Below are 21,581 nucleotides of genomic sequence, written 5' to 3' on the forward strand. Positions count from 1 at the left end.
CAAGGAGTGATGCAGAAGTGTGCAGATTGTGTATGTGTTTAGAGTATAGATCATTCTACACTATTAGTTGATGGGTTTCCAAACTGACTTAGGAGTCACCTAAGTGGGTTAAAACTTAACCCACTTAAGGGGGTTAAAAACACGGATGATAGTCCCTACCCTATTGACTTACCCCAGATAGGGAACCAGAAGTGTAGAGAAGTGCTCTTCATACCACCTGGGAGGGAAGGGTAGTTTTTCCATCTCCATTTTGTCACAATCAATACTTTTGTAAAATACAAAATCACACACTTGCATGATGCAGCCATGCCTGATTGTTAAAAACAGTACCTAAATACCTACTCTTATTGTTATACTCCTCTCATCAGCAAGCACTCACTTCGCATAACACACATTCAGAAGAGGACCATTCCTCTAGAGATCATTTCCAGCATGGAGGTCCTAGGCTACTGTGCTTCTGCTCCTGGTCAGCAAAGGTTGTCCTGCCTCTACTCCAGCTTGTGAAGTTCACTGGGGCCAGTCTTTTTGGTCTTGGTTCACCAGCTGAGGACCCAGTTTACCATATGCTTGTCTCAGTTCCTAAATGGTCTCCCTGCCATTGTTCTTGTCTACTTTCTCAAAGTTTACTCTCCATACAGCAGCCAGGAAAAATGTTTACAAAGCTTGTAACTACTGTTCAGAACTTTCCAGTGGCTTTCCATTTCATGAAGGATAAAATCCAAACTCATTCCCCTGTCCTGCAAGCCCTGCCTAATCTGGCCTCTGCTCAACCTTCTGACCTAATCTTCTGCTATTCTGATTCCTTGGTTCTTACTGAAACACAGATGAACATCCTACCTCAAAGCCCTTGCACATATTTATCTCTTTAGCTGAAACTTAGTTAATTCCTCCTATTCATGCCTCAGTTCATACACTACTTCTACAAAGAAAATTTCTCCAACTTTCTATACTAGATTAAGTTCTCCATTACATGTTCTCATAGCATCCTGGACCCTTGGTCATAGCTATTAGTTCAGATATCATTATACCTTCAGAAATGTGTTTATCTGATTAATATCTGTTTCTTTCACTAAAACTAAAAGTTTCATAAGGGCAGAGACTTTATCTGACTTGTTCAAAATTGTGCTTCCAGTAGCTAGAAGAATATCTAACACATAGTAGATGCTCAATAAATAGTTACTAAATGGATGAATCATTGAAGCAACTTTTTATTTGGGCTTGGAAGATAAGTAGGCTTTTTTTTTTTTTAATTTACAGGAGATTGTCAGTTGGGAGGCATAGGAATTCTAGGTAAGAAAACAACATGAGCAAAGGCATTAAGCCATGGAAATGGAAGGTAGGTTAAGAGAAATGTGGAAGCCCTGGAATGTTTAAATAAGAAGGTATATGTAGGACATGTTGAGAGGTAAAGGTGGAGATGATGGCAGGGGCATGGCATACCAGACCTTGTGCTCCACGCTAAAGAGTTTCATTTTTGTCTGGAGGACAATAGGGAGTGATGGAAGAGGTGTAATGTGGTGGAAGATAGCCCCAAAGGAAGGCTCTGCCTCCATCTGGTTCCAGGCATCTCACTATAAACCACCTCCAAAAGCCCAGGGTGCATCCTTGCAAGCCAGATTAAGCTCCAGAGAGTCCTAGTAGTTACCCTTCTTTCCTACCTTACATTTTCCCAAGCCTAGGAGCACTTTTTTTTTTTTTTTGCATTGAGAATAGCATGGGCTAAATCCTTAATAGCATCTGTTCTATTAACAGTCATTGTTCAAAGATAGACAGCTGGGAACAAGGTCCACAGCTACAAGTTTGAAGGGAAAATATTGGTGTTTCTGGGAGGGATTACTATAACCTCTAGATTTTAGGGCCTGGGAGATGGACTTAAGCCTGGAGAGAAGAAAGACAGAATGAGAAAGAGATGGAAAGAGAGAGAAACAAAGAGAAAGAAAGGGAGGGAGAGAATGAGCCAGAGAGGGAGAGAGAGAGAATGAGAAAAGACAGAAACAGAGAGCTGGAGAGACATAATCAGTAACAATGATGGGCTAGGGCTAAGAGTCAGAGAGAGAGATGATACCAATAAGGAACAGTCAGAGGCCCACCAGGAAGCACAAATGTGTATTACTAGTGAGATGGCTTGCTCATTTTTGGATAAATGACTTCTTTCTTCCAATGAAAGAGATGTGTATAAGCTCTAGAGTTAGAAGTTAAGTTTAAAAAAAAGAACAACCCCCAAATACCAAGGGCAACAGGTGAAAGACTTATTGATTGGTTAAGAAGTATATGGGCAAAATTTTTATATTCACTGCTTTTCTTCCTTTCAATCCCAATCTGTGAAAAGTATGCATGAAAATAGGTACAGAGACTTCTCACCCTCTGACAAGAGCTCAAAATAACTACTGATTGTCTAGGCACCCTGCTGGAGGTTTTGTCTCCAACCTGCCTCATGATTTAGCCCCAGGCTTGGCATCTGAGGGCTCCTTATAGATTCCACTTAACACTGGTCATGGTTAAGTCCTGCCAGCCTATGTCTTTATGGCAGGGGAGAAGAACCACTGTTGCAGCATCTAGGGATTTGCCTTGACATTGAGTATGTAAGAGCTGGGTGGCATTCAGTGCCAAATGGAAAAAAAGAATGATGGTTTCTGAATTTCCACTGTTGTACTGGAGAAGGGATCGTGGGGTGTCATACCTCTGCTTTTATTTTCAATGTCAATTAGAAGGAAGTTGCAAATATTCTGGTGATAGAGACAATGCTACTGTCCATAGTCTCTTTGTAAAGAAAAACTACAGCAAGTTTATAGAGGACAAAGGTCTGGACTGCAGGGCATCATTTTGTTCTGCTACACTGGTAGCTTTGGGCACACTCTTCCCCTTTCTGGGCTTCTATCTTACCTGCCCAGTGAAAAAAAGGACAAGTGATCACTAAAAATCCTTCTACTTGTGACATTCTAGGAGTCTCAGTATTTTAAGCCACCCAACCAGAATTCTCATGATTCTCAGAGATATGAGTTGAATTCATACCACTGGCATGACTTACAACCACATGATCAACTACACCAAAAGAGTGTTCATAGAGAGGTGAGGTTCAACATTGAATAGAGGTCAAATGTGACATGTCTTAGAACTCTGTTCTTTATCTTGGTAAGTCCCAAATTTAAAGATATAGAAGGCCTATTTGCCAAATTTATCAAATTTATATAAGGCTTGGAGAGAAAAAGGTGGTCATTGTTAGTTGTAGCATCCTGGCCCAACACAACAAAATGACTTTTTAGATAGAAATCCATCATGTTTTTAAAAAATAATTTATTTATTTGAGAGACAGAGAGAGAGATACAAAGAGAGAGCATAAGAAAGAAGGGCAGAAGGAGAGGGAGAAGAATCTCAAGCAGACTCTGTGCCAAGAGCTCGATCTCACAACATTGAGATTGTGACCTAAGCTGAAACCAAGAGATGGACACTTAACTGACTGAGCCACCAAGGTGCCCCCAAAGCCATCATGTTTTAAAAAAAATAAATTTTGTGCCCCTGATTAAAGGCCTCTGGCCCTTAAGGAAATCAGAAGAAAAATACCTAGTTTGATTGAAAACAAAGCTCAACAGGGGTCCAGTGTGTGGTGTGGTTAGAGAACAAGCTGCCAAGATAGCTGCTTGCACTGTCCAGGAAGGGAAAAATAGTGACTCCTTGTTGAACAGACCATGTCCAGACTCTTGAGCTTAGTTCTGGGCCCCATACTTGAATAGAATTGGGGACAACCTGGTGTTTGAAAGAGAAAGCTACCAGGATAGGTAAAGGGGAGAAATAAGTGGAAGGTTTACTCAGCATGGAGAAGAACAGATTCCTGAGAGCCCTCTTGAAGTCTCCTTTAAGCCCTATAAAGAAGTCCCAACATGAGCCATTAGGCTGAAAATTAGAGGAAGCTGTTGGCTACCAAAGACTCACAGCCTGAGAACTCTTTCTTACACTCCTGGTCATTCATTTGTTCATTAGTCACTTATTCAATAACCCTTTCCTGAGATGAGAGCCAAAGAAGATTCAGACCCTGTCAACAAAAAGCTTCTAGAACAGTAAGAAGATTCCTGAGCCACGTATCAGTGAGAACTATGCTGAGGGGCAGAGAAGTCTTCATACTGTCCCCTGTGGAATTGGAGGTCACATGTTGGCAGGAGAGCAGGCCCAGCCATAGAAGCCATGTTCGACATTGTACCTAGGACTGAGCCGTGACCTTAACATCACTGGCACTGATGTTTGCAACATTTCCCTCTTGTCTGTTGCCAGAACCTCAGTGGCATTTGGTGCATCACAGACAGCAGAGATACCAGGGAACCCTCCCTCAAGGAGGTGTGACTCACCAAAGGTGAGAATGGCCAGATAGCAATGATGCAAAAACCTTGGAGATGAACTTGCCAATTAGTATGGAAAAGAATGAGTCCCCAGGGGTTCCAGAATTCTGAATCCATCGCTTCTTTTTCAGAGCAGCAAGAATTTTGAAGACAGCCTGGAGTCCTTTATGAAGCAGGAGAGTCATGGTGGGCCCCTGGGGACAGAGCTGTCAAGCAACAGCAGGAGCCTCTGCACTCCTCAGAATTTCACTGGCAAATTCATCTACTGTGGTGAGGAGGTGGATTTGGTTACCAGGGATGCTGTAGGAATGTACAAATGTGAAGCCTGCTTGTCAGTCTCCCTTCCCATAGGGCTCCCACCTGCTTCTTCCCACTGGTCTGGGGTAGAGGTAGCCAAAGCTCATTATTTCATGGTTTGCATCCATAATACACTGCCTTGCAATTCCAGACTGCAAGACCAGTCTTGTGTCTCTTTGGACCAGGGACTCCAATTTTGCCTAGGAATAACAAAAGTGGAGTTGTGGGTGTTTGCTCTCTTAGGGTCACTAGCTAGCCAGGGCATCAACAAGCTTCCTTGGCATCCTTCCATCTCAGCTGACCTGTGGAACTGATGAGCCACAGGTGAGCTTGGGCACAATGCCACAGATGGAAAACTGATTGCTCTAGATTCTGGGCTTCCTGAACAGGGTTGCGTGGTTGTATTGCCTTCCACTGGCTGCTGTAAGTTGGCTTGGCATTTCTGCCCTTGCTGCAAAAGCCATTTGTCAGCATGATAGATATTTAATCTGCAGCCAGAGCTGCAAGCACATGACAGCTGTAGATAAAGGCAAGGGGAGACTCTCAGTCCACAGTGACAGAGCTGGCTTTATCATGGCCAGATAGATAATGAAGGGAGGTGATAAAGAAGTTACCTTTATGATCACCATAAAAAGCTCATGCTACTCCACAGTTCTTTGGCATGCGGTGAGCATTTAAAAAGAAGACAGGTAGCAAACAAACAGACAAAGGGTCTGGGCAGGGTGTCAAGCTAGGAACGGGGCTGAGTACCTTCTAGAACTAGTAGAAGTCCCCCCTACTGAACCTAGTAAGGAGGGCCACATACAGCCTTTCATTTTTACTATTGCTATTGCTACAACCACCACCACCAGAGCATTCTCTGGGCTCCTTATATCTGCCAGTTCATGCTGAGGTTTGCAGGGTTTTCCTAAAAGACTCTAAATCTCCTATTGAAGAAGGAAGAGAAAATGGCCAATGAAGGTTCAGAGGATGTAACTGATATTTCTTGGGGTTAGTTGAGGCAAAACAAACTGGGCAGTGGGTGGGTCATGGGGCCAACAAGGTTTTGCCTTTCACAGTAGGCATGGGAAATAGACACAGTTGCTTCCGGAAGACCAGTGCTCTCTGTACACAGAACACATGTTTAAGGTTTCAGAAGCTAGCTGAGAGAGGAGACAGCCTTTACATGATGATCTTCAGTGTTTCTTCTTCTTAGATAAAAGGAAAGGCAAGGAACCATGGTAAATACCTATAAGCTGAAAAGAGCACATGGGGTTGCCTAATTATTGGCCAAGTTACCCAACCAGCCACCAAATGTCCATGCAGCTGAACTGAGACCATGTATTGGCTGGTTGCTTGGGAATATAAGTTGGTGAAAATTTTTTGGAAGGCCTCCACCCTAGAGGCAACTTTGTGGGACATTCTCTTCAAGCCTGGTTATATCATTTGGTTGGAGGATAGTAGTGGGATATTGGTGAGTGGGGACCTAGCTTTCTTCACCCACTTGAATTCAGGAAACTGTCTCTTTTTAGAAACATCAAGTCTAATAAATATTTGTACTTGCTTGTTTAAATCAGTAATAATGCTTCTGGACTAAGTGACTTTCAAATTCCAGTCCAGCCCCGAAGTTCTATTATATTTTGTGATAATAAAATATTATGGGTATATTGAAACATAGGCTCTGTGTTTTTTTTTTAATTTCTTTTCAGCATAACAGTATTCATTGTTTTTTTTTAATTTTTAAAATTTATTTATTTTTTTCAGCGTAACAGTATTCATTGTTTTTGCACCACACCCAGTGCTCCATGCAATCCGTGCCCTCTCCAATACCTACCACCTGGTACCCCAACCTCCCAACCCCCGCCCCTTCAAAACTCTCAGATTGTTTTTCAGAGTCCATAGTCTCTCATGGTTCACCTCCCCTTCCAATTTCCCCCAACTCCCTTCTCCTCTCTATCTCCCCATGTCCTCCATGCTATTTGTTATGCTCCACAAATAAGTGAAACCATATGATAATTGACTCTCTCTGCTTGACTTATTTCACTCAGCATAATCTCTTCCAGTCCCGTCCATGTTGCTACAAAAGTTGGGTATTCGTCCTTTCTGATGGAGGCATAATACTCCACAGTGTATATGGACCACATCTTCCTTATCCACTTGTCCGTTGAAGGGCATCTTGGTTCTTTCCACAGTTTGGCGACCGTGGCCATTGCTGCTATAAACATTGGGGTACAGATGGCCCTTCTTTTCACTACATCTGTATCTTTGGGGTCAATACCCAGTAGTGCAATGGCAGGGTCATAGGGAAGTTCTATTTTTAATTTCTTGAGGAATCTCCACACTGTTTTCCAAAGAGGCTGCACCAACTTGCATTCCCACCAACAGTGGAAGAGGGTTCCCCTTTCTCCACATCCTCTCCAACAAATGTTGTTTCCTGTCTTGCTAATTTTGGTCATTCTGACTGGTGTAAGGTGATATCTCAATGTGGTTTTAATTTGAATCTCCCTGATGGCTAGTGATGATGAATATTTTTTCATGTGTCTGATAGTCATTTGTATGTCTTCATTGGAGAAGTGTCTGTCATATCTTCTGCCCATTTTTTGATATGATTGTGTGTTTTGGGTGTGTTGAGTTTGAGGAGTTCTTTATAGATCCTGGATATCAACCTTTTGTCTGTACTGTCATTTGCAAATACCTTCTCCCATTCCGTGGGTTGCCTCTTTGTTTTCTTGACTGTTTCCTTTGCTGTGCAGAAGCTTTTGATTTTGATGAAGTCCCAAAAGTTCATTTTCGCTTTTGTTTCCTTTGTCTTTGGAGATATATCTTGAAAGAAGTTGCTGTGGTTGATATCGAAGAGATTACTGCCTGTGTTCTCCTCTAGGATTCTGATGGATTCCTGTCTCACATTGAGGTCTTTTATCCATTTTGAGTTTATCTTTGTGTACGGTGTAAGAGAATGGTCGAGTTTCACTCTTCTACATATAGCTGTCCAGTTTTCCCAGCACCATTTATTGAAGAGACTGTCTTTTTTCCACCATATATTTTTTCCTTTTGTTGAAGATTATTTGCCCATAGAGTTGAGGGTCCAACTTTTGTAGCAACATCTCAGTTTTTTGGTATTGGTTGAGTCCTGATTTGTGACCCAGTATGTGGTCTATTCTGGAGAAGGTTCCGTGTGCACTTGAGAAGAATGAGTATTCTGTTGTTTTAGGGTGGAATGTTCTGTATATATCTATGAGGTCCATCTGGTCCAATGTGTCATTCAATGCTCTTGTTTCTTTATTGATTTTCTGCTTTGATGATCTGTCTAATTCTGAAAGAGGCATGTTAAGATCTCCTACGATTAGCGTATTCATATCAATATGACTCTTTATCTTGATTAACAGTTTTCTTAAGGAATTGGCTGCTGCCATATTGGGGGCATAGATATTTACAATTGTTAGATCATCTTGGTGGATAGTCCCTTTAAGGATTATGTAGTGTCCTTCTGTATCTCTGACTACAGTCTTTAGTTTGAAGTCTAATTTATCTGATATGAGAATCGCTACCCCAGCCTTCTTTTGAGTCCCATTGGCATGAAAGATGCTTCTCCATCCCTTCACTTTCAGTCTGCGTGTATCTTTAGGTTCAAAATGGGTCTCTTGTAGACAACATATGGATGGGTCCTGTCGTTTTATCCAATCTGCAGCACTGTGCCATTTTATGGGTGCATTTAGGCCATTCACATTGAGAGTAATTATTGATAGATACGTTTTTATTGACATAGAGCTTCCCTATGACCCTGCAATTGCACTCCTGGGTATTTACCCCAAAGATACAGATGTCATGAAAAGAAGGGCCATCTGTACCCCAATGTTTATAGCAGCAATGGCCACGGTCGCCAAACTATGGAAAGAACCAAGATGCCCTTCAACAGATCAATGGATAAGGAAGATGTGGTCCCTATACACTATGGAGTATTATGCCTCCATCGGAAAGGATGAATACCCAACTTTTGTAGCAACATGGACGGGACTGGAAGAGATTATGCTGAGTGAAATAAGTCAAGCAGAGAGAGTCAATTATCATATGGTTTCACTTATTTGTGGAGCATAACAAATAGCATGGAGGACAAGGGGTGTTAGAGAGGAGTAGGGAATTTGGGTAAATTGGAAGGGGAGGTGAACCATGAGAGACTATGGACTCTGAAAAACAATCTGAGGGGTTTGAAGGGGCGGGGGGGGTGGGAGGTTGGGGTACCAGGTGTTGGGTATTATAGAGGGCACGGCTTGCATGGAGCACTGGGTGTGGTGAAAAAATAATGAATAATGTTTTTCTGAAAATAAATTGAAAAAAAAATACAAAAAAAAATAAAATAAAATAAATTAAAAAAAAAAAACTGGGGAAAAAAAAAAAAAGGTCTGCTCCACTGAGGGACATAGCTCCTGAGGCTAAACCGGGGTGAAGCCCACGCAGGGCCAGCAGGCCCCTATGTCCCACAGGGTCACAGAAGGATCGGGGGTGTCTGAGTGTTGCAGAGCTCACAGGTATTAGACTGAGGAAGCCGGCTACAGAGACAGAACCGAGGAGTGAGCTCTCAGCTCAGGTTTACCTTGAACCGGTCGCAGGCTGGGTGACCTCGGAGCGCGGCCAAAGGCCAGGGAGATGGGAGTGATTGGGCTCTTTTCTCTGAGTGTGCACTGAGGGGTGGGGTCCCGAGCTCTCAGCTCCTCCAGGCCAGAGACTGGGAGGCCACCATTTTCATTCCCCTCCTACGGAACTCTACAGAAAGCATTCAGGGGACAAAAGCTCCCAAAAGCGAACCCAAGCAGATTATTCAGCCCGGCCCCTGGTAAGGACGGTGCAATTCCGCCTCAGGCAAAGACACTTGAGAATCACTACAACAGGCCCCTCCCCCAGAAGATCAACAAAAAATCCAGCCAAGACAAAGTTCACCTACCAAGAGGAGCAGCAGAATTCCAGTGGAGGAGAAAGCAAAGCACAGAACTCATGGCTTTCTCCCCATGAATCTATAGACTTGCGGTTAATTTAATTTTTTTAAATTTAATTTTTTTTCTTCTGCTATTTTTTAACTTTTACCCTTTTCTTTTTTAATGTTTTTTAAACTAGTTTATATTATATATATATATATATATATATATATATATTCTTCTTTATATTTTTTCTTTATTTGTTTTCTTTTTTTAATTTTTTTTTCCCTGAACTTCTTTTTATCCCCTTTCTCCCTCCCACGATTTGGGGTTTCTTCTGACTTGGTTAAACGCATTTTCCTGGGGTCTTTGCCACCCTTTCAGTATTTTATTTGCTCCTTCATATACTCTTATCTGGACAAAATGACAAGGTGGAAAAACTCACCACAAAAAAAAGAACAAGAGGCAGTACCGAAGGCTAGGGATCTAATCAATACAGACATTGGTAATATGTCAGATCTAGAGTTCAGAATGACGATTCTCAAGGTTCTAGCTGGGCTCAAAAAAGGCATGGAAGATATTAGAGAAACCCTCTCGGGAAAGATAAAAGCTCTTTCTGGAGAAATAAAAGAACTAAAATCTAACCAAGTTAAAATTAAAAAAGCTATTAATGAGGTGCAATAAAAAATGGAGGCTCTTACTGTTAGGATAAATGAGGCAGAAGGAAGAATTAGTGATATAGAAGACCAAATGACAGAGAATAAAGAAGCTGAGCAAAAGAGGGACAAACAGCTACTGGACCACAAGGTGAGAATTTGAGAGATAAGTGATACAATAAGATGAAATTTGAATAATTAGAATAATTATAATTATAATTATAATTAGAATAATTGGGATTCCAGAAGAAGAAGAAAGAGAGAGGGGAGCAGAAGGTATATTAGAGAGAATTATTGTAGAGAATTTTCCTAACATGGCAAAGGGAACAAGCATCAAAATCCAGGAGGTGCAGAGAACCCCCCTCAAGATCAACAAGAATAGGTCCACACCCCATCACCTAGTAGTAAAATTTACAAGTCTTAGTGACAAAGAGAAAATCCTGAAAGCAGCCTGGGAAAAGAAGTCTGTAACATACAATGGTAAAAATATTAGATTGGCAGCAGACTTATCCACAGAAACCTGGCAGGCCATAAAGAGCTGGCATGATATATTCAGAGCACTAAACAAGAAAAACATGCAGCCAAGAATACTATATCCAGCTAGGTTATCATTGAAAATAGAAGGAGAGATTAAAAGCTTCCAGGACAAATAAAAACTGAAAGAATTTGCAAACACCAAACCAGCTCTACAGGAAATATTGTAAGGGGTCCTCTAACCAAAGAGAGAGCCTAAAAGTAGTAGATCAGAAAGGAACAGAGACAATATACAGTAACAGTCACCTTACAGGCAATACAATGGCACTAAATTCATATCTCTCACTAGTTACCCTGAATGTTAATGGGCTAAATGCCCCAATCAAAAGACACAGGGTATCAGAATGGATTAAAAAAAAAACATCAATATATTGCCTACAAGAAACACATTTTAGACCTATAGACACCTCCAGATTTAGGGAGGGGGTGGAAAACAATTTACTATGCTAATGGACATCAGAAGAAAGCTGGGGTGACAATCCTTCTATCAGATAAATTAGATTTTAAGCCAAAGATTATAATAAGAGATGAGGAAGGCCACTATATCATACTCAAAGGGTCTGTCCAACAAGCAGATCTAACAATTTTAAATATCTATGCCCCTAACATGGGAGCAGCCAACTATATAAACCAATTAATAACAAAATCAAAGAAACACATCGACAATAATACAATAATAGTAGGGGACTTTAACACTCCTCTCACTGAAATAGATCATCCAAGCAAAAGATCAACAAGGAAATAAAGGCCTTAAATGACACACTGGACCAGATGTACATCACAGATATATTCATAACATTTCATCCCAAAGCAACAGAATACACATTCTTCTCTAGGGCACATGGAACATTCTCCAGAAGAGATCACATCCTGGTCCTAAATCAGATCTCAACCGGTATGAAAAGATTGGGACCATTCCCTGCATATTTTCAGACCACAATGCTCTGAAGCTAGAACTCAATCACAAGAGGAAATTTGGAAAGAACCCAAATACATGGAGACTAAACAGGATTCTTCTAAAGAATGAATGGGTCAACCAGGAAATTAAAGAGGAATTGAAAAAATTCATGGAAACAGATGATAATGGAAACAGAACGGTTCAAAATCTGTGGGACACAGCAAAGGCAGTCCTGAGAGGAAAATATATAGCAGTACAAACCTTTCTCAAGAAACAAGAAAGGTCTCAAAAACACAACCTAACCCTACACCTAAAGGAGCTGCAAAAAGAACAAGAAAGAAACCCTAAATCCAGCAGGAGAAGAGAAATCATAAAGATCAGAGCAGAAATCAATGAAATAGAAACAACAACAACAAAAACAACAAAAAACAAACAATAGATCAAATCAATGAAACTAGGAGCTGGTTCTTTGAAAGAATTAATAAGATTGATAAACCCCTGGCCTGACTTATCAAATAGAAAAGAGAAAGGACCCAAATAAATAAAATCAGGAATGAAAGAGGAGAGATCACAACTAACACCAAAGAAATACAAACAATTGTAATAACATCCTATGAGCAACTCTACACAAACAAATTGGACAATCTGGAAGAAATGGATGCATTCCTAGAGACATATAAACTACCAAAATTGAACCAGGAAGAAATAGAAAACCTGAACAGACCCATAACCAGTAAGGAGATTGAAACAGTCATCAAAAATCTCCAAACAAACAAAAGCCCAGGGCCAGACGGCTTCCCAGGGGAATTCTACCAAACATTTAAAGAAGAACTAATTCCTATTCTCCTGAAACTGTTCCAAAAAATAGAAATGGAAGGAAAACCTCCAAACTCATTTCATGAAGCCAGCATCACCTCGGTCCCAAAACCAGAGAAGGATCCCATCAAAAAAGAGAATTACAGACCAATATCTTTGATGAACACAGATGCAAAAATTCTCACCAAAATACTAGCCAATAGGATTCAACAGTACATTAAAAGGATTATTCACCATGACCAAGTGGGATTTATTCCAGGGCTGCAAGTTTGGTTCAACATCCACAAATCAATCAATGTGATACAACACATTAATAAAAGAAAGAACAAGAACCATATGATACTCTCAATAGATGCTGAAAAAGCATTTGACAAAGTACAGCATCCCTTCCTGATCAAAACTCTTCAAAGTGTAGGGATAGAGGGCACATACCTCAATATTATCAAAGCCATCTATGAACAACCCACCGCAAATATCATTCTCAATGGAGAAAAACTGAAAGCTTTTCTGCTAAGGTCAGGAGCATGGCAGGGATGTCCATTATCACCTCTGCTATTCAACATAGTACTAGAAGTCCTAGCCTCAGCAATCAGACAGCAAAAGGAAATTAATGGCATCCAAATTGGTAAAGAAGAAGTCAAACTATCACTCTTCGTAGATGATATGATACTATATGTGGAAAACCCAAAGACTCCACTCCAAAACTGCTAGAACTTGTACAGGAATTCAGTAAAGTGTCAGGATATAAAATCAATGCACAGAAATCAGTTGCATTTCTCTGCACCAACAACAAGACAGAAGAAAGAGAAATTAAGGAATCAATCCCATTTACGATTGCACCCAAAACTATAAGATATATAGGAATAAACCTAACCAAAGAGGATAAGAATCTATACTCAGAAAACTATAAAGTACTCATGAAAGAAATTGAGGAAGACACAAAGAAATGAAAAATGTTCCATGCTCCTGGATTGGAAGAACAAATATTGTGAAAATGTCTATGCTCCTACAGCAATCTACACATTTAATGCAATTCCTATCAAAGTACCATCCATCTTCTTCAAAGAAGTGGAACAAATAACCCTAAAATTTATATGGAACCAGAAAAGACCTCGAATAGCCAAAGGAATATTGAAAAAGAAAGCCAAAGTTGGTGGCATCACAATTCCGGACTTCAAGCTCTACTACAAAGCTGTCATCATCAAGAAAGCGTGGTACTGGCACAGAAATAGACACATAGATCGATGGAACAGAATAGAGAGCCCAGAAATAGACCCTCAACTCTATGGTCAACTAATCTTTGACAGAGCAGGAAAGAATGTCCAATGGAAAAAAGACAGCCTTTTCAATAAATGGTGTTGGGAAAATTGGATGGCCACATGGAGGGAAAATGAAATTGGACCATTTCCTTAACACCACACATGAAAATAGACTCAAAATGGATGAAGGACCTCAATGTGAGAAAGGAATCCATCAAAATCCTTGAGGAGAACACAGGCAGCAACCTCTTTGACCTCAGCCGCAGCAACATCTTCCTAGGAACATCGCCAAAGGCAAGAGAAGCAAGGGAAAAAATGAACTATTGGGATTTCATCAAGATCAAAAGCTTTTGCACAGCAAAGGAAACAGTCAACAAAACCAAGAGACAACTGACAGAATGGGAGTTTGCAAACGACATATCAGATAAAGGGCTAGTGTCCAAAATCTATAAAGAACTTAGCAAACTCAACACCCAAAGAACAAATAATCCAATCAAGAAATGGATAGAGGACATGAACAGACGTTTCTGCCAAGAAGACATCCAGATGGCCAACAGACACATGAAAAAGTGCTCCACATCACTCAGTATCAGGGAAATACAAATCAAAACCACAATGAGATACCACCTCACACTGGTCAGAATGGCTAAAATTAACAAGTCAGGAAATGACAGATGCTGGTGAGGATGCGGAGAAAGGGGAACCCTCCTACACTGTTGGTGGGAATGCAAGCTGGTGCAACCACTCTGGAAAACAGCATGGAGGTTCCTCAAAAAGTTGAATGTAGAACTACCCTATGACCCAGCAATTGCACTACTGGGTATTTACCCTAAAGATACATACGTAGTGATCTGAAGGGGCATGTGCATCTGAATGTTTATAGCAGTAATGTCTACAATAGCCAAACTAAGGAAAGAACCTAGATGTCCATCAACAGATGAATGGATAAAGAAGAAATGGTATATATATACCATGGAATACTATGCAGCCATCAAAATAAATGAAATCTTGCCATTTGCAATGACGTGGCTGGAACTAGAGGGTATCATGCTTAATGAAATAAGTCAATCAGAGAAAGACAACTATCATATGATCTCCCTGATATGAGGAAGTGGAGATAAAACGTGGGGGGTAAGGGGGGTAGGAGAAGAATAAATGAAACAAGATGGGATCAGGAGGGAGACAAAGCATAAGTGACTGTTAATCTCACAAAACAAACTGAGGGTTGCTGGGGGGAGGGGGTCAGGAGAGGGTGGTGGGGTTATGGACATTGGGTAGGGTATTGCTATGGTGAGTGCTGTGAAGTGTGTAAACCTGGGATTCACAGGCCTGTACCCCTTGGGATAAAAATACATTATATGTTTATTTAAAAAAATACAAAAATACAAAAAATGGGCAAAAATATTTGAACAAATACTTTACAAAAGTTATACAAATGGCCAATAAGCACATGAAAAATTGCTTACATCATTATTCATCTTGGAAATGAAAATGAAAAGCACAATGAGACACCACTACACACTCACCAGAATAGTTAAAAATGAAAAGACTGACAATACTAGATATTGATGAGGATGTGGAAAAATGAACTGTCACACATTTTTGGTAAGAATGTAAAATTACATAATCACTTTGGTAAAGGATCTGATAGTTTCTTATAAAACTCAGCACGCACTTACCCTGTGACCTAAACATTCAACTCCTAAGTATTTATGCAAGAGCCATGAAAATACATACCTATAAAAAGAATCACACAAGAATATTCATAGCAGCTTTATAAATAATAGCTTACTACTGGAACCAACCCAGACATCCATCAATGGGACAACATTAAACTAGATAGACAAATATGCACAAAATGGATACACAAAAGGGATTAACAAACTGTGGCATATTCATCCAATAGAGCACTGCTTAGCAATAAAAAATAATTACTGACTCATGCAACATCCTTGATGAATCCCAGAAGCATCACCTTGAATGAAATAATCTAGATACAAAAGAGTCTACATTGTTGTTCAGATTCAAATTTCTGCTTTCTCCAGATGACACTGTAAAAGAGAATAATACTAGATTATGGCTTGCTGTTTTCTTTTTATCTTCCCTTCCTTTCCCTTCCCTTCTTTTCCTTTCCTTCTTCCTTTTCTGTCTTCTACATGACAAGATCTAAGTCAGTTTTCCCCCTGAATTCTTATCTATTTATCTCAACATATATTTTTAAAGATCATATTTATTTATTTTAGAGAGAGAGTGGGGGAGAGCATGAGCAGGGGGAGAGGCAGAGGGAGAGGGAAGAGAAGTAGACTCCCTGCTGAGCAGGTAGCCCGATGTGGGGCTTGATCCCAAGACCCTAGGATCATGACCAGAGCTGAAAGCAGATGCTTAACTGACTGAGTCACCCATTAGCCGCTATCTCAACATATTTCTATACTAATTTGAGATGTCTACTTTATTTTTTTATTATGATATGTTAGTCACCATATAGTACATCATTAGTTTTTGATGTAATGTTCCAAGATTTGTCGTTTCCATATAACACGCAGTTCTCCATGCAATACTCTCCTTCCTTAATACCCAGTACCAGCTAACCCATCTCCCCACCCCCACTCCCCTCTAAAACCCTTCATTTGTTTCCTTTATTATATACTAATTTATATTTGAGCCTGCTTTATATCAATTATCTACACTAGTCTTTTGTGTCATGTCTCATAATGATTGTGACTTCAAAATATATTTTAATATCTGTTAGAGCAAATGTCCCCTTATTTGTTTTTAAAATATATTTTTAGCTATATCAGCTGTTTATATTCCTGATCAGCTTTAGAATTATCCTCTCTAGGTTCTCAAAAATCCAGTTAGGATTATATTAAATCTTTAGATTGATTTGGGGAGAGTTTATATTTCTTTGATAACAAGGATAATGAGGTTTCACATATAGGAATAAGCTCTCTTTCTGCATTTGTTATACATAAGCAATGATTCTTGGAACACTACATCAAAAACTAATGATATACTATATGGTAACTAACATAACATACATAATTTTTTAAAAAAATCTCCTTAAATGGCAATAGAATTTTATAGTGTTTGTCATATAAGTAAAATTTGAAATGGCCAATGAGGCAGAGATATAGGAAGACAGGGTAGGGCCACCAGTCCCAAGCTCCTCACTGAGCAGAGAGGTAGCCTGCGAATAACAAAACACAAGGATCCTTCTCTCTCTCCCCATGTGGTACCATTCCCTCCCTTCTGGTTGAGCCCCATTGGCTGGTAAGACATTCACTAGTCATTTGTACCTCTTTCTTCATCTTTATTCCAGAAATTCATTTAGGGAAGAGGGCAATGTTCTATAGCTGCATTATCCAGTATTGTAGCCATTATTGAACAATGTTGATCTGGAACATTGATTTCTAGGTAAGCTTGGGATTTGGGAGGTTGTATGAAGATTTTGATTAGGTAACACTGGGTGTGGTGAAAAAATAATGAATACTGTTTTTCTGAAAATAAATAAATTGAAAAAAAAAGATTTTGATTAATCATATGAGCACTTGGGCCACCAAATATACAGCAACAGGATTTTCTTAATTGTCTTTGGTCCCAATCCCCATATGTAATAATTCCATTTATGGACAGGTTCTTCTTGACATCTTGTGGGCTATAACCTCTACAGCCAGAGGTTATAGCTCTGGAGCAATCCCAGCTTAGAGAATTCTGATGACTCTTTAGACAGAGTTCGCTAGCCTCCTTAGTTTCACTTATAGTCTCTTGTCAGACCTTGGTGCTGCGAGACAAGGATTTGGATAACTTGTTTTGCTGTAACCCTCTAACCCCTACATGGAAGAGTAAGCATAGACTTATCTAGGCCTCTCCACTGTCACTGCCACATAGGCTGACTGGAAAAATGGGAAGAACATCTAAAGCTGAGGTAGAGGTCTGCACACTGACATCTGGGTTAAGACACAGATTGGGAAAAGTATACTGCTGCAAGTAATGAGTGATGGGGTCCAGCCAGCAGTTAATGCCATGAGTCACAGAGCCAACAGAGCCAGAGCCAAGCCACAGGCCAGGAATGACCCACTCAGGTTCTGGGATCAGGCAGCCATTGCATAGACTTAGCCAGGAGGATAGCAGGGGAGTCTAGAAACATAAAGCAGTAAGGAAAGGAAAGGATGCTGACAAATACCAATCTTCCAGTCATCCGGAGTCACTCCAAACAGGATTGGTCATTTGTCCTAGAGAAGGGATTTTTCTAGAAGGGCCTTCTAGAGAAGGCCCAAAAGCCAGATGAGTGGCTGAAGCAGGAGAGGAACTATAAACAGCAAAATCAAGAGGAGGTAGACCACTGATGAGGGATAGAGGCTTCTTTGGGTTTGGGCTAGAGATATAGGGTTCTTGGTATGGACCTCTGGCTAGATAGAGGCATATTTGGGGGGAGAGTGGTGCAGAGATAAGATTTTTTGAAGAATCCATGTCAATCCAAAATGGGATTTGAAGCTTGTTTTGACGCTTCTTTGAAACTGAGTCCCAGAATGGTCACAGTAGAAATTCCAGGTAAGATCGTAAGGACTCAAGGAGTCTCACATTAGTCTACTGACAGTTTGGGAATGACAAAGGAGTCTCTGAGTTCTGTGAAATCCTCTAGAACCTGGGGTCATTCCTAGAACTCTTCCATCCTGCTGTTCTAAGGCCACTATTTGTTTCCATTCCTCCTCTTGCTCCTTTGGGTTTCTCTCCTTCATTTGGGCAATGATCTGAGAGAGTCTTCCTGGCTCCCACTTTCATTTCTCCCGCCCCAAAGAAGTCTCAGGTCTTTTGTACTAGGTACTTCTGGGAAATGTTCTGGAATCATCCAAAGGTCTCCTGTAATACCTTTTTTTGTTGTTGTTCCTGGGGTGGGGAAAGCTCATCACACTTTCCAGTTTTCAGTAGTTCTCCATTCCTTGGATCTGCAGGTTCCTGCCTCCAAAGACTTCTTTCCAGGGTTCAATCCAAACAAAAATAGATGTCTATCTCCCAATCAGACTTAAGTGAATCTTTCCCACTTCAGGAGCTGCAGACCAAGCACCCCCCCTAGTCCCAGAGTCCTTATTTCCACTCCATAGGAAAAAACTCTCAATTGGGAATTTGCTACAAGGAGCCTAGAGCAGAGGTACAGTAGAGGACTCTGATGTAGCGTCTGATTTCACAGCACACATGGAAAAAAAATTACATATGCTTGTTTAGAACTGCTTATGTTCTTTAAATATTCTCTTAAACATTCAATTCTGGTATAATTAAGTTTTCCAAGTTCAAATTGTAACAGAAAACAATTTGAGTAGTAGTGATTTCTAAGGGACCATCATATGTTATGGTGGCCCCATATATATAAGGGACCAACACATATTATGAATACCATAGTCTCTGGCTTGAGGGCAAGGATCTCAGGTTTGGAGAAGGAATGTTTAACCCCTCCTGTTTGGGGAAAAGATAATCACAAGGTTTCATGCTGGGAAGCAGCCCATATGTGGCCATGTTTCTTTTCCTTTTGGATTCTCTCAGATTCCTTGGAAACAAATGCAGAAATACTGTGATGAGAAGAAAATGACATCTGTGATTAATGACTTCAGTAGAGGACTCTTAGGGAAGAGCCATAAGAATGATTTCTTCAATATCACAACTCATGACTGGAGAGGGTGGTGTCAAAGGAGAGATGACCAAGTCATTCTTCTTCCATATATTCTTTGCTTGAGATAGTCAACAGTCAACCCTGACATTGAAACCACAGATTAAAGCAAGGGAAAGAGAAAGGAAGTACTAGGTTGATCATTTTAGGCTTAGCAAGAGAGTTTCTTTAAAGTTTTTAGGGACTTGTATTTCTCTAAACCTTGCTCTAATTGTGTATCCCATTTAGTCATTCTATTTTATTTTGATACCCAGCTGTATTAATGAAGTGGTCTCCTTGTTAGGTTAAAAGTGAGTAGTAAATCTTATTAAATCTATTCATTTAATCATTCCCAAAAAGAATCTAGCTGTTTTTACCAGAAGGACATGGCCAAGGCTCTGATACTTGCTACCTGGTGACTGTTCTAATTGTAGGGTAATTCTAGAGGAGGAATAGTTATGTTAAAGTCTGACTATACAACTTCACATTTGTAAAATACTGGTGATTCCTCAGTATGTTTGATGAACCTGGAGCCTACTTAAAATTCCTTGTGATGGGGATCTGTGGGTAACAAATCATAGTGAGACTTCTAACCCAGAGAATGTCAGATAGTTCATTTGCCACATTTCTGCATTTTGGGGGATTATTGGTGTGCCTGGTTTTTCCTTGGAGAGTGGCCCCTTACTGATAAAACAAATATGGTCATATGGCCTAGAGTTCACAGAGAGAAGAGAGACAATAAATTATTCTCTTTATTGACTAAAACCAACAAGCCCGACCTTTTCTGAACAAAGCTATGAATCCTTAGATAATGATAGCCATTTGGCAGATTATCATTGTCAGGTTTATAAAGGGCTGATCTACCTAGATGGAATAGCTCCCCAATACTAAAAAGATGGAGAAATTGTGCTCAAAGACACTGCTAGGCCTACCTATGCATATTAGCAGAGATCTGGCTACTAATGTGTATTTTCTGGAGAAGGGGAAAGTATCTGACAAGGTGGCCATGGTTGGAAAATTGTCAAAAGTCAAAGGCTAGGTAGGTCTATAGGCATTAAAATTAACATAAGAGTACTAGAATTCCAAAATGATCAGGAGGTGGGCTGGGGGAAGAGAAGCCACAAAAGAGGAGAAAAATATTCAAGGGAGGGTGAGGATCATAAAAATCAATAGGGTATTCCCAGAGTGCACATGGCCTTCTACCCTCTAGCTGAGGGCTATCTGGCTGAGGCAGAGCTTGGTCTTCCTGGGACCCTGGGGAGACCTATGTATAGAGAGAGCTGCTCTGGTCTGAAGAGGACATGGCCAACCACCTCTTTTGGCTACAGTCAACTCTGCTTAGGATGGGAATAAGCCAAGCTGAAGTTCCCTGGAGTCAGTCTCATCAAAGAAGATTTTTTTTTAACTTACATTTCTCAGAGCACTGTGTGAGGCCACGTCAGGCCAGGGAAATTGGAAGGTGCTGGCCACCAGTCCCTCCCATTTCTTGTGGAACAAAGTCCAAACTCCTTAAGTACCCGAGGCACTCCATGAACAGCTTCCAACCTACCTCTCTAGATTCATCTGTCACCTCTCCCCTCACAAACCATTCTCTTTAGTCACATATATTGACTTGCTCTTCTCCAAACTCATGCCCCTCCCTGCTACTATGCTTTTGGTCAAGCTTTTTTTTTTTTTAATCTCTCTGACAACTACACCTACCCTTCACACATCACTCACCTTCTTATCCTTCAAAGCCCAGTCCAAATGCCACTCCTTCCAAGAAGCCCATCTTGACACCTACATTCTCTGATTTGCTTTTTCTCTGTTTGGTGGCAGAGTTAGGTGTGTACAAGTGACCTGGGGGTACTATTGGCAAAGCTGACTCAGCCACGTACCCCCAACAGGGCTTGTCCAAATCCTGGTCTGGAGCAGGTTCCAAATACAAGTAAAAAGTCTTTTTTCCTTCTCCCAATCTCTCAATTTTGATTTATGGAGTTCATTAACTTAGTTATTTTCCTCTCTTCTTATCCTTTGTGCCTTGTTCTCTAGAAGGCTGATATTTTGGTTTCAAGGTAGAATTAAATAACTAACCTTTGTGGGACACTTTATAGTTTTCAAAGCACTTTTCCATCTGCTACCTAATTGATTCTCATGGTCCCCTATGAATTATCCCCAGTTTAAAGCTGAGGAAACTGGCTCTTATGTGTAGCAACTTGTCCAGGTCAGAGCAATCAAGTGGTCAATGAGGGACTAGAGCCCAGACTGTCTGACTCTAAAT

This window comes from Neovison vison, chromosome X, assembly GCF_020171115.1.
Source record: "Neovison vison isolate M4711 chromosome X, ASM_NN_V1, whole genome shotgun sequence".
Classification (NCBI taxonomy): domain Eukaryota; kingdom Metazoa; phylum Chordata; class Mammalia; order Carnivora; family Mustelidae; genus Neogale; species Neogale vison.